This window comes from Syngnathus floridae, chromosome 10, assembly GCF_059516105.1.
Source record: "Syngnathus floridae isolate MCC-2025c chromosome 10, RoL_Sflo_1.0, whole genome shotgun sequence".
Lineage (NCBI taxonomy): Eukaryota > Metazoa > Chordata > Actinopteri > Syngnathiformes > Syngnathidae > Syngnathus > Syngnathus floridae.
This window is the reverse complement of record NC_142422.1, coordinates 12,975,754-12,988,900: the sequence shown is the minus strand read 5'-3', so window position 1 is coordinate 12,988,900 and position 13,147 is coordinate 12,975,754.

The window sequence follows — 13,147 nt, the reverse complement described above, 5'->3', positions numbered from 1 at the left end:
GGGTCGTTTAAACAATGCTCATTACGGGCATGCGAGGCTAAGAATCACATTTGCTTGTCGGGCTATTATTCACCGGGCCCTTTCCTCCTAATGACGCTAATTGCAGCTTTGATCGGATGATGGCGTCGCACGGCGAGGTGAGACGTTTCTCACCGGTAATGACCGGGGAAATGCCGGCGGCCCGCGGGGGAGAGCAGATTGAAATCCTGGGATGCGGCGTGTGAGTGTGTCCATGACCTGTCTGTCCGTTTAACCAGCGGGATCCCGAGCTGGAGGGGAGGGGGGTCGGTTGCCGTCTCAGGGGAGAGGGGTCTGGGGAAATCAACTTTGGCCAAACAAGCGAAGAGCTCCGTGGCAGCTGGCAGCCAATCCCAGACACACTCGTTTATATGCAAAAGAGGACGGAACCGGATGGAATGGGACGGGACCTAAACCCTTCCGCAGTCTTGGGCACGGCGCCACTCTTGAGCCTTGTCTGCCATCTAGTTGTGAACGCTGCTAGTACAACTTAATGGATCAGCAACAGAAAACATTTCCATTCCTGTTTTTCTTCTTTTGCAGCAGCTGACAACACAAGGCGGCTTGAAAAAGCAGCTGACTTGATCGCCCCATTAAAGTGAACTCGCCGTGTGTGTGTGAGGGGGGGCTTCTCTGTGAGTTCTGCCAGTGCCAGCTCATTGATTCCCTAACAAATCATCCTAATTAAACTGCCTTTTATTCATTCTGCGATTTACATGGAGGCCGAGCGCTCGCCTTTGACAATCAATTGCAACATGCGCTTGCACGAAATCCTTGCTTTGTTTTTCTCGTGCAAAAACAAGTGACATTGTGCGTCGGGCACTTGAAAGAAAAGCCTCGTTCACGCACGCCCTGCAGAATCTTCCTGCCTGGGCTTGTCATGATCTAATTTTGTTGACTTTGCTTTGTCTTTTGGGTGTTCCATTTTCGTGGCTTGTCAGGTTTTTGTTTCCGCCCGGTGCCTTATGTCAACCAATCAGCTTCCTCCAGCCATTTGTGTCTTGTTCAAGTGTGCCTCATTGTCTCAGGATTGAGACAAAATGGTGGCTGCAACCGTGATGAATCAAAGAAGTTTAGGAACTACAATATCAACAATGGCCAAGAAAACAAGACGCCAAGTGGGAATCAAATCACCACAAAAGGAAACAAGATGACTGGCAGCATTGTCAGATTTCACTAACACTACCAGACAGACTTCACTTTGGAAAAATGAGCTGAAAAGCAGAAAGAGGAAGGGTCAAACCCAAGTTGTGGGGACAGCGGCGCTTTCCTTCAAATGCCAAGCACCATTCTTGGTGAGTCGCTCAGTACCGAGATCCCACGGGGTGGCGGCAAAGCAATACTTTTATTGCTTTGAGAAAATAGGTGAAAAAAGTATGCTTATGCTTGGTTGAACTTTGCGGACTCTCCTGCCCTGGCATGTGGCCAAGTATCTGATTCCACAGCTCATATTCTGCCACCCACCAAGCCCCGCCTCTTGAAGGCACATACACTAATATACATGCATACGTGCAGAATTTTCTATACATTTTATGCTCGCCCTTAGAGTCGTATGTTAGAGAATGATTGCAGTGTTTAAAGCGCCTGTCAGAAGTTTAACTGAATTAGAAAAAACTTGCATGCAGATTTACACTTGTTGCAGAGTTTGTGGAGAGGAGATGTTCTTTTGCACGTGTGACATTCTCAATTTCCATCTTTGTCCGTGAGCATTTTTAGTCGCGCGCACTCATTAGATAATGAAAACGATGCGGTCCTGAACCGCTTGGCTTCGCCGTGATGGATGTCTGTTTATGAGCCGCTCCGCCGTGACATTTCTTCCCTGTCGATGTATCTATTCATCAGCAAAGCTTTTTTTTATGCTAATTTCCAAGCACTTAAAATCAAGCACCCCCCGAAACCATCTTGAACTAATTACACCACATCGCCTTCATTAAAATCTCCAGACAGAATAGAGTCGTTATGGCTTTTCAAATTATTGATAACATCCTTTTGAACAGTGATCGATGGGCAAGCTGTTAGGTGACGTCATGACTAAATAACGTGACAAAATGATCGGGCACGTGGCTGTTAATCATGTAGGTGGCGCTCTAGCGCATGCGCGTTCACACTCGCGCTTCAGCTCAGCTACCGGCGATCGGAGCAATCCCCCCCCTCCAGACCCCCCCTCCCATAAATAATATTCAAGTCGCTCTATTGTTAAGTGAAAAGTTGACTGGTGTTTGATTTTTCTCTCTGTCTCTCTCATGTGTGTGTTTTTTCTTCTTCTTTTTCCGCGGCGACCTCGGGTTAGGACTCATACATCACGGGATGACAGCTATAGAAAGGCCCTAAATTAGCAACTAAATCGAATATTGATCAGCTATGTGCCGCCCTGCGAGTCGCGCCTCCTTGCCGCTTTTTCCCCCTTTCTCCATCCGCCCCCTCCCATCAAAAGAGAGCGAGAGAGAGGGAAAGTGGTGGGGGCAGTGGGTGGAAAAACGGGGGCTTCTTTCTACCGTTCTCGGATGTGCGCGTTCACACTCCAGCAAACAACAAAATAAATAAATAAATGAATACATATATATATATATATATATATATATATATATATATATATATATATATATATATATATATATATATATATATATATATATATATATATATATATATATATATAAATTCGCGCGCATTGTAATTAGAAATCAAGTCGTTCCTAAAAGAAATATGCGTTATACCGAACAACAAAAAATAAGTGCACATAGGAGTCCAATAAAAAATTAAAATTGTTTAAAATAAGGGAAATTGGCCGTAGCGGAATTGGCATCTGCATACGCTGAACTTCAAGTTGCTTGTTCACACACAATCGCTAATTTGTGCATACAGGCGACGTATTTGCTTATGCAAATAACATATCGACAGCACACTTATGTCAAATTAATAAATATAATTAAATAATATTATTCAAATTACTTCGGCGTCAGAGAAGGAACATATATGCACGTTTTTAAAAAAGCGATGATGCGTCTCTCTCTGTTGCTTGGCCGCTGGACGGTGGCGGCTGTCGCGAGCAAAGTGCACGAGCGGTCGCGGCAGCTCGGTTTGATTATCGCCGGTGTGCCGCTCCAACACACAGTGAGGTAGCAGCCCAAGCCAGGCGGGATCAAAGAATCGGCGGCGGTCATGCAGGGCAAGCGGTGCGTGGAAAAATCGGAGATGAGCAGCGGATTAGCGGCGGCTAATTGGACACAAGGCACTTAATGGCTCCTTAACCTTAATGACTCCTTAACTTCTTTATGCACCACTATTGAGTCATCTCCACAACGTTTTTTTTTTTTTTTACACAATAACACACCAGTATTAATTACACTTGAGAACCCCCCCCCCCCCACACACACACACACACACACATTTTTATGTTCATTTAATGAAGGTGTCAGCAGCAGGTGTGCCTCACATACGTAAGAAATTCTGTGTTCAAAACCTCCCGATGGATTAGGATGCACGCACACAACATTGTGGAGTGACCACACGACAGCAAGTCAGTGAAATGATAGGCCTTTCTGTTTTAATTATCTGTTTCCGGGGTTGGTGAACGGGAAGTCGTGCGCGCTCCCGGAGGTCGCAAATGAAAGCCGACGTTCAGCGGCCTGCGTCTATTTTGGTCGCCTCTTTTCACCATACAAGCATTTCACATGCAGGTGTCGGGCGTACGCTGCGTGTTGGGGTGTCGAGGCAAACTGGCAGACAGTCAAAAGCGCCTCTCCGAGACCCCGAATGGCAAAAGATGTTCCCTCACACCTGCTTGCTGAGACAATTTAATGAGGTTCAGATAATGAAAGAGGAAGCCCGACAGGGATTTTAGGAAGGAAGAAAAGAAGCGTGTTATTTTTCAAATTAGCTTTTCTTTTTCCTTTTTTTATGGGCTCATCAACGTCAATGAATTTCATGAGACTTCAGATTCCTCGTACAAATAACATTTTTGCTCATGCTCATATTTCTATCAATCAGCTAACACTTCTTTCAGACTCGGACACTGTTAGCGTAGTGCCAACTAGAGCTGAGGAGGACTTAGTCCATGCCGTGTTTTTTTTTCCTTCCTAAGTTTTGGTGTCTGGTCTTGGCAGCCTTCATAAGTACCTGATATTGTATCGGATCGGCCTGTTACCAATAGGGAGTTTATTTTTACCTTCCTTATATGTAGTGTTAAGTAAGATTTCCATGTGCCTTGTATGGCCTTTTTGTAAATAAATTCCTCTTGTTTTTTTTCCCCTGGAAGAATACCACTGCCTCCCCGCTTCCACCGTTTGCCACCTTGGAGTTGCTTGTTTTGACAAAGTTTCTGTTGGCTTCTGCCAAGGTGCCATGATGGGCCCTGCAGGTGAACCGCACAACCGTACGCTTGTGAACAAGGTGTTATTTACATCAAGTGCGTTTCCCTGTTGAAACAAACGATACCTACATTTCCAGCTTTTTTTGATGCCTCTTTAGCATAGAGATTAGATAGAGCCACGTCATTTTGACTCAGATGCCACGAGCTCAAATTTCCATTATTCACTTCTTTTTACATTTTATTGACTTGTTAAAATGTTCAGAGATATTTTTTCCGTACAGTTTCCTCACCTGGTCTGCGTATAGACCGTTGCTCTGTTGCCCAGCTTCAGAGACTTTGATTTATATATTTATTTTTTGTGACACACCGAGGCAGATCATTAATGATCAAAAGAACAGAGAGGAGGCGGCGAACAACGTTAAGTACAACTGACACCTGCAGACGCCGCGTTGGTAGCCACAAACGGGCAGGTGGAAAGCAAAATAGAGAGAGATGGAAAAAAATAAGGTTCCCAAAGAATAAAAAAAAAAGTGTCGGCGAGAAAAGAAAGATGGAAGGCCGAGAAACAAAGACAGACGGGAGAGGGGAAAAAAGAGTGCATGCAGGCAAGAAGAAGGATAATTGCATTAGAAAGAAGAGAGGAAGGAAATGATTAGAGAAGTAGGGAGTGATATCCGATGGAGAGATGGAGGCGGACTCTCTTGCCTCCCACTGTTCAATACATGCTGACACTCTGGCCGTCAATACGCAACACGCCTGTGTGTGTGTGTGCGTGTGGTCGCCCGTGTGCTCGTTGCCCGCGTGCTCGTTGCCCGCGTGCTCTTGTCCCATTTCCCTGAGGAATGCTTATTACATATGTCAATCTGGCTCTTTGCCCCTCCGGCATCATCTTGAACTTCCTCCACTGGTGCTCATTTCGACACCTTTTTGATTGTTTGAGCACTTTTGAGACTCATGAAACATATCGCAAGAGACATCTTGAATTCAGCAAACAAGGCCCACTCACGTGCTGTTTTTGCTGCGGCGGTTCTGACATCACTTGCTAATGTTTCCCAAATGAGAAAATATTTTTTTGCTCAGCACAGTTTGTTCATGAAATGAAATGTTGTTTTCTCTTGTATTCATAATTGTCCTTTTAACCAAGTAAACTTTTGCTGAATTATTCTCAGTGGGAAATCTGAATGCAAAAATGTGGGCTAGCTGCAGCCCTGCTTCAAGCACGACTAATCGAGTCATGCTTCATCCAACTCTTACGATGATGTAACTCGATAGTCACATTTTATTTCTTTTCTACTCACAACTTGCATTCAGGTGCAAAAGTTTTGCTATCCAACCAAATATCTCTCATGACTTCCTCCTGCATCTGTCACCCGCCTTCCCCATTTTGCGCTCTTTCTCTCTTTCTCTTTCTCTTTCTGTCTCTGTCTCTGTCTCTGTCTCTCTCTCTCTCTCTCTCTCTCTCTCTCTCTCTCTCTCTCTCTCTCTCTCTCTCTCTCTCTCTCTCACACACGCTCTCTGTCTCTCTGGGCGAGCAGTCCTCCCTTTTTGTCATTGACCCTTGACCCCGGGCGTCTGGGCATCGACTGGCTCGCTCCGTGTCACTGGAGCTCGCTGTCAATACTTACCAGGTTTGGCCACCCTCCGCGCTGTGGTCGGAGAGTGGAGAGGGGAGTGGGAAGGCGGCTTGGGGGAGCTACACGAGATGCTCCACGGCACAGGGAGATAAAGTCAAAATGAAGAGAGGTGGGGCGGGGTGGGGGGGGGCAAAGTGTCGCTGGGTTGTCGCACTCTGCTGGAGCCTGAACTGTACATTTGATGAAAACTGGCTTTTATTATCCAATACAAGTTCTTTCTTCAATAAAGAAAAAAAAACAGCAGCCAACAGTTCCAGGAAGTCCGCTAGCCAAATGGCACACGTACTCCAGCACAATTTCAAAACGGTTTCCCAAAGGAAATCGTGTTTGAAACAGTATCATCGTAGAACTTTTATTCCTTGCACAAAAAATGCTGAAAAGGCCTTGCGGTCATGCAAATGTAGAAAATAATACACAGTGCAAGCCTTGCAATTTATGAGACAAAAGTCAGCGATGAGTCAGAAATTTACTCTCCACGTAAACGGCAAACGGTGACGTCGTCAGAGCCATCGTCAGGTTCTGTCAAGCTCGTCTCTAAACGGGTCACCAATGAGCGACTCCTTCCTCAGTTTGTCACGTGAAGATAATCTTGGAGCATTTTCATCTTTGACGTCCTCGTGTTTGTTATGCATAGCGTTGGCTCCTACAAAATGTTTTTCTGCTCTATATGAGAGGCGACATGGAGAGCAAGGGAGTGAGAAGGACGTAGCAGCAGTTGGGGGGGGTGCATGTGTGTGTGCGTGTGGAGGGGGAGGGGGCAGGCCGAGGGGGTGGGCGCGGGGCGGGGGGGGGTTCCTTTCCTCGTCGACAGTTTGACTGATGACATGCATTAAACAGTTAATCTGTCTGATTGAATGTTTGCTTCCTCCAAATTGAAACATTAAACAACAAGGCGAGGGAGAGAGGGGGGGGAGGGCGGGGCGCCCAGAGCGGGATATGGCTTCATCTATTGCCCAAATCATGTAAAGCATGAGACTGGAATATATAATACTGTCCTGGTAGACGCCAAGAGGGGCGAGCCAGATTGGAAGGGACAGACCGAGAGAGAGAGTGTGAATAAGGGGGCGAGCTATGAGGATGGAGAGCTCAGAGGAAGGAAAAGATAAGTCAAGCGGAAGAGGATGTGGCAGAAGAAGCCCTCAGAGAGGCAAAGGTCCGCCAAGACAACAGTCAACGGTACCAGCTTAGAAGCTTTCCCTCAACTTCTTTTGACAGAAACAGTTGAGCGTCACTGTCGTCTTTTCTCACCGTCACAGCAAACAATTTTGTCAGGTTCCGAAACTTGATAGCAAAGCTACAAATCTGTTTTAAAAATCTAGCCGGTGAATTAAAACAAATACCAAAGACTCCTTTGTGAGTTTGGAGTTGTTTGTGTGGCAAAAGCGTGACAGCCAAGACGAGTAAACGCTACGTACGTCCGGACCGAACAAAAAAAGGGGGAGGGGGGCAAGCGATGGTCTGACCCCGCGGCCGCTAATGTGATGTCATTTAGCTTCAGCCCGACCTTGTCCACTGGCAGGGTTCATCGCCGACACTGGCGCTCCAAATGGGCTTCCCTTTGTCTCAAGTGCATATTCTCCTCCGGCCAAATAGCCGTCATTTTCTGCAAGCGACTCGTTGTGTCGCGGTGCCGTAATTGCCCCGAAAGCCCACACCGGCCGGGCCGTCGGGTCCTGATGAGCGCGTGACTTTAAAGCCACTTTAGCGAGCGGAGCGCCGCGAGCCCGGGAGAGACAACAGCGGGAAGATGAACACATTAATGGATAGCTTGCAAGATGGACGGATAAATTGATAGATCTTTCAGAGAAGGTCAAACTTCTGTGCCCACAATGCGAGACCATCACCAAGAGAAGAGAAATTGATTGCCGCTCACAATGGCGGCGAAATGACTGCAGAAATAATTTTCTGGGCAATGAGCATTGTAGGAGGTGTGAGTGGAAAGTGCAACGCTTTTCCCCCCCAAAGGAGAGAAAATGGCTCGCGCAAAAGCGGCTGTCAAGTGGAGTTGTTGCCGTTTCTTTGCCGTCTTGTTTGTTCCACTCCTTTTGGTGTGTGTGTGTGTGTGTGTGTGTGTTTGTGTGTTTGTGTGTGCGCGCGTGTGTGCGTGTGTGTGTGTGAATGTGTATGTGTTTGCGCGTGTGTAAGTGGACATTCCAATATACAAGTGGGAAAACTCCATTGACAGGCTAACAAGAGTTAGCATCGCTATTGCAGTCATTTTGAACCATCAACCAACTTTTCATTGAACACAAACATGGCCGTAAGACTTACAAATATAAATAATCACGGATAGCGTCCATCACTGTCAAAATAAACATAAAACAAAAAGTGTTGTGTATTTAAAACAACCAACAGGAATGGCTTGCTAGCTTAATGCTAGCATGTAATGGAAGACTCCATCGACAAGCTAATGGTTAGCCTTCATAGTTGCTGTTTTGGCACCTTTTAACTAACAGACGTTTGTTTGGTTTTCTTTAGCCTCTAAGAAAAATGATAATTATTAAATAAAAGTCAAATCACAGTTGTAGAAGTACTACAAACAAAGTACGTCCACTTTTAAGGATGCTTCAATTTGAAATGGCGCAATGTTTCACAAGATTATATTGCTTCTATAGTGACCAATCATTCACGCCTCGTCACTGTTGTGTTAAATACATCCTTAACGCAAAAGAATACGCCAAGCGTCCCCTGGAGACTTGGACTAAACGATTGTTTTCTTAACGCCACCCCCTCTGCAAAAATGATAATTAGCTCGCCTCCTTTGACATATCAAGCCATCATCTCACCAGATCTATTCCATAAACAAATCTTTCACTTCTTCCTTCCTCCCGCAAACGACGCCCAGACTGATGGAGGCGGGAGCCCCACAATCAGGGTTGGGGGGGTGCAGACAGAGATGGATCAGAGGCGGTTATGTGGATAAACAGACTGAAGTTGATTGCTAGCGCAGAGAGGGGCCATTACGGCGAATCCGCACGCTAATCATAATGAATCACTTACTTATTAAGCGTTAATTACACCACACAAATGCATCCCGAGCGCTTGATGGAGACGAGGGCTGTCTGCCGCTCGTCCCGTCCGGACTGCATTAATTCATCCTTATTTATTAATTTGTCTCATTAAAACAACAAGGCTGTGCCGTGGGAGGGCTGCAAACCAATGGGGTGGGGGGGGGTCAGGCATTTCATCATACGCCTCGAGCGCCTTTAAGCATTGCTCTGCCATTTGGTAGCGGCCGACAAATGCCGAAAGACAACTATTAAGCACCTGGCAATTTGAAGATGAGACTTTAGACCAGCTCAGGTCTCAGACAGGTCTAAGTTGTGGCGCATGTACGCGACACCAGTGTGGTGGATTGGAACAAGACGCAGGCAGACAGATTTTGCGTTCCACTGACGTGTGCTAGGTGCCATCGTATTTCATTGTTAATATGACAACGGCATGCGTTGAATCCATCCGATCTTCCTGCTGTACTTTTGACGCCCCCCTAACCGCTCCCTCTGTTTGCTTTCAATTCATTTCTTATCCTTTCTCCGTTTCCCCCACAAGATCGAGTCCCAATTTTGCCGATGCAGGAAGCCGCCGGGGCCGCACCTGAGCGCGGGGCGGGGCGAGATAATGGCGCTTAATGCCCCGGTAATACAAGGCAGATATTATAATCTCGACAGTGTCACATTGCGTTAGAGGCGATGAGACTGATGTGTCAATGCCAGCGGCGAGCGGGTGGCTAGCGGGAGCTCGCCAGGCGCGGCTTCACACTAATGGAGCCGGCTGCACTTGAATATTTTCAAGCATATATTTGCACGAGGAAGGGAGGGGAGGGGACGGGACAGGGTGCTCTGTGGGGCTTTGGCCTCATCTGTGCAGCCAGGTGGAAGCCATCGTGCGTCCGGAAAGGATTCACAGCGCATTTTCTCACGTTTCACAACAGCCTCATCCTATTATGGACTTGTGAAATTTTGGCTGATTCATAAAAGCCCTTCAAAAAAAATAATAATAATGAAATAATAAAATAATAATTTAATAACCCCTTCAAATGACCGATGTACAATAAACGGCCTTTTAAAATCAGCAAAACTGGCAAAAAAAATTTAACATGAGAGAGAGATAATGACATTCACCCCACTCCAAAAAATATTGCAAAAATTCACAGACAGTTTTGTTTACATTATTATAATTATTTCAATAGTGTATCAAAAGTTTATTATAATATCAATTAATGTGATGTCAGGAGAACGAGAAAGCGAATAGCAAAATGGGCAACAAAACAAACATTGTGGCGTGTTACGTTTCCATTTTCCGTGTTGTATTTGCTCTTATGTTGTCTTTGTAGTCATGAAATATGACTTTTGGTGTTTTGTTGTTGTTGAAGACAAGCGAGCGCAATCCGTCTCCCTTCACGGCCGCCGAGTGATTTATGCCTGTGTGTAATTGAGTGTTAATAAAATGTGTGTCCCGAGCGTGTGGAATCGTGTGTTTCTCCAGCCTCCGCGTGCGAGCGAATGTGTAATTGGGTGTTATCGATGCGCGTGTGCACAGCGCCCTCGTGGTCGGCACGTTCGCCTCGCAGCCGGATGTTCTGGGTTTGAATGCCATTTCATTTGCCAGGTCATTTAGGGCCACAAACTCACCTGCAAACCCAGAAAATGATGCAAATTGTTTTTCCTCTTCGTACATATAGCAGAATAGCGTGTGTGCTCGGTGGAGACGGTGTTTAATTGATGCGGGCTGGTCATCGATCCTTCCCACCCGGGCTAATGAAGGCCTGATTGGCTTGTGAGAGCTGGCCGGTTCTGCTTAGCTGCCTCTGCCTTCTTCCCGCCTTCTCCTCGCTTCAACATTATTCGTCACTTTCTCTTTCTTTTCCGAATTTCTCTGTTTTTTTTTTTGTCATAGCGCCTCCAGTGAGCGTCCGCCAGCAGTCCCACGAGTGACATCTCACTTCCCTTTTAATTTGGCGGCAGATTGATGCATTTAAGCCGTAATGAAAATTCATTCAAAAAAATTCAAAATGAAGTCGTGACGCTCAGTAAAAGTGTTCATGTCGGTAGGCTAGCCAATGAAGAGTGCATTTTTGGCCCATTCGGTGTGTATAAAACGTGGACAAATAGTACACAAAGCACATCGACGGGGGCCCTATTGGCTACCCTAAATCCAAAAGCATTTGCGGTTTCTAAATATTAAAACAACGTGGCACAAACATGAAGGGCCATGTATTGGAGTTAGCTTCAAGTTGCTAACTTGAGCTAGCCCCACCGCCACTAGCCACAAAATAGGCAAACAACTCCGTTTCTAGTCGTCCTGTTGGAACACGGCGTTCAATTTTGAGTCCTTCATGAACTGAACATGGGGACAGCATGCAAAGACCGAGCCTGACCTTAAAACTGCGAGGCGGCTGCGCAAACCACTAGCTTACCGTGCCGACGTTTATCTTGTGGAACAAGCCGACACCCCCACCCCGCTTGCTCCCCTCACCGCTCATTTGGAGACTCAATCAAGCCGGCGAGCTGGCGTCGACCGTCATGGCAGCCCATGAATGTCTTTCTGCGTGTGCGCGTCACTCTCCCGTGTGGCAGACACGCGTAGCGTATTACAGCGCCCTGTTAATGGCTTTGTCAGATGGCCTTTTCGCCGCCACGCTCATGAAGACTGACACCAGGGGCTGCCGCCGATGATCAGTGTCTGCGGGTACACGTTCAGCTTTCGGCAGCGGGAAATCAAAGGCCACCTTGTAACCGCAGTCATGCATCAGCAAAATTGTTTCCTGTTTTTGTTTGTTTTTTTGATGTTCAAATGTGTCAGTCTTCAACTTCACGGCGGAATCAAGTCCTGCTCACGGGCATACTCACATTCATAGCTAGAGATGCAATCATTAAGCGATAACCAATCAGGTTAATGAAATTATTTTGCGGATTGATCCTTTTTGTGTTGAATCAAAATAAAACATTTTAAATTGATATTTTTGCCCAGTTTATGGACCAAACCGATAATTGAATCCTAACTATTTTTGTCCTATGGGGTTTTAAATACCCCACCCCCCAAAAGTCCTGTTGCTTTGGTTTTGACTGGAAATGAAGTAAACATGCATGCTAGATTAGGTTTAAATCTAGAGGTTGACTTGACTGGTGAAAAATGTTCGAATGAATTCCAAATGCTGCTCTTGGGCATTTGTATGAGCCCACGCCTCTTTAGGTATTTTCGACTAATTCCATTTGATTAATATTTTTACAAAATCCAAATAAATGGAGAACGGGCACACTGAGGCTTTCTTTTCCTCACTTGAGCCGCTGCAGTGCTTAGCGTCGTTTAACGATGATTTGCCACACAACCGTGAGCTCTTGACAACAGTTCAGGACTGCTTTGAGTCTTTTTTGGCTGAGCTTTTTGAGCAAAGCTGCTCCTTGAGCGGTCTTGAAAGCCCGGGCGGCACGGCAAGAGGACGAACCCGGGCCTGCCCGCACTGCGTGTAAACACTAGAGCTACGTGTTCACCTGCTTGAGACAAGACGGATATGGCGAGCGACAGGCCTGCTTGGCGCTTTTGATGGAGCCGCCTTTCAAAGCCGCCGCCGGCTGCATCTTTATTTCACAAGTCTCCGTCTGGTCATGCGGCACCCCCGATCAGACCCCCCCCCCCCTGCATCGCCCCCCTCCCTCCCCCACTCGACCAGCCGTGGGCAACAAACACACAACATTATACACTGGGATAAGTGGGGTGTGTTTACAGGTTGTTCGTTTCCACTCCAACTCTCAGCACGGGGAAGGAACAGGCTAGAGTGGCAGGCGAAGAAAGGGGGGTCATTTTTTTTTTTTTTGTCCTGGTGAGAAATAGCCCCTCTACCTTGTAATTGGAGGGCGAGAGTGAGGAAGGGGGGAGGAAGAGACAGCAGAAATTGCTCGGTCGGACCCGTGTGGGATGATAGTGTTTTTGACAGGTAAATAAGGCTGTGATTGGCGACAGTCACACTGACCCTTGCCGACCCCCCCCCCCACACACACACACACACACTGGCCCGTCTCCATCTATATTATACTCACACACACACACACGCACACGCGCACACACACACGCACGCACACACACACACACTCACGCACACGGACTCTGGCTGCCGCACTCTCATGCACATATTCAGTGCAACGCTAAGTCACACAAACTTTTGGTATGATGAGCTCATGCGTCA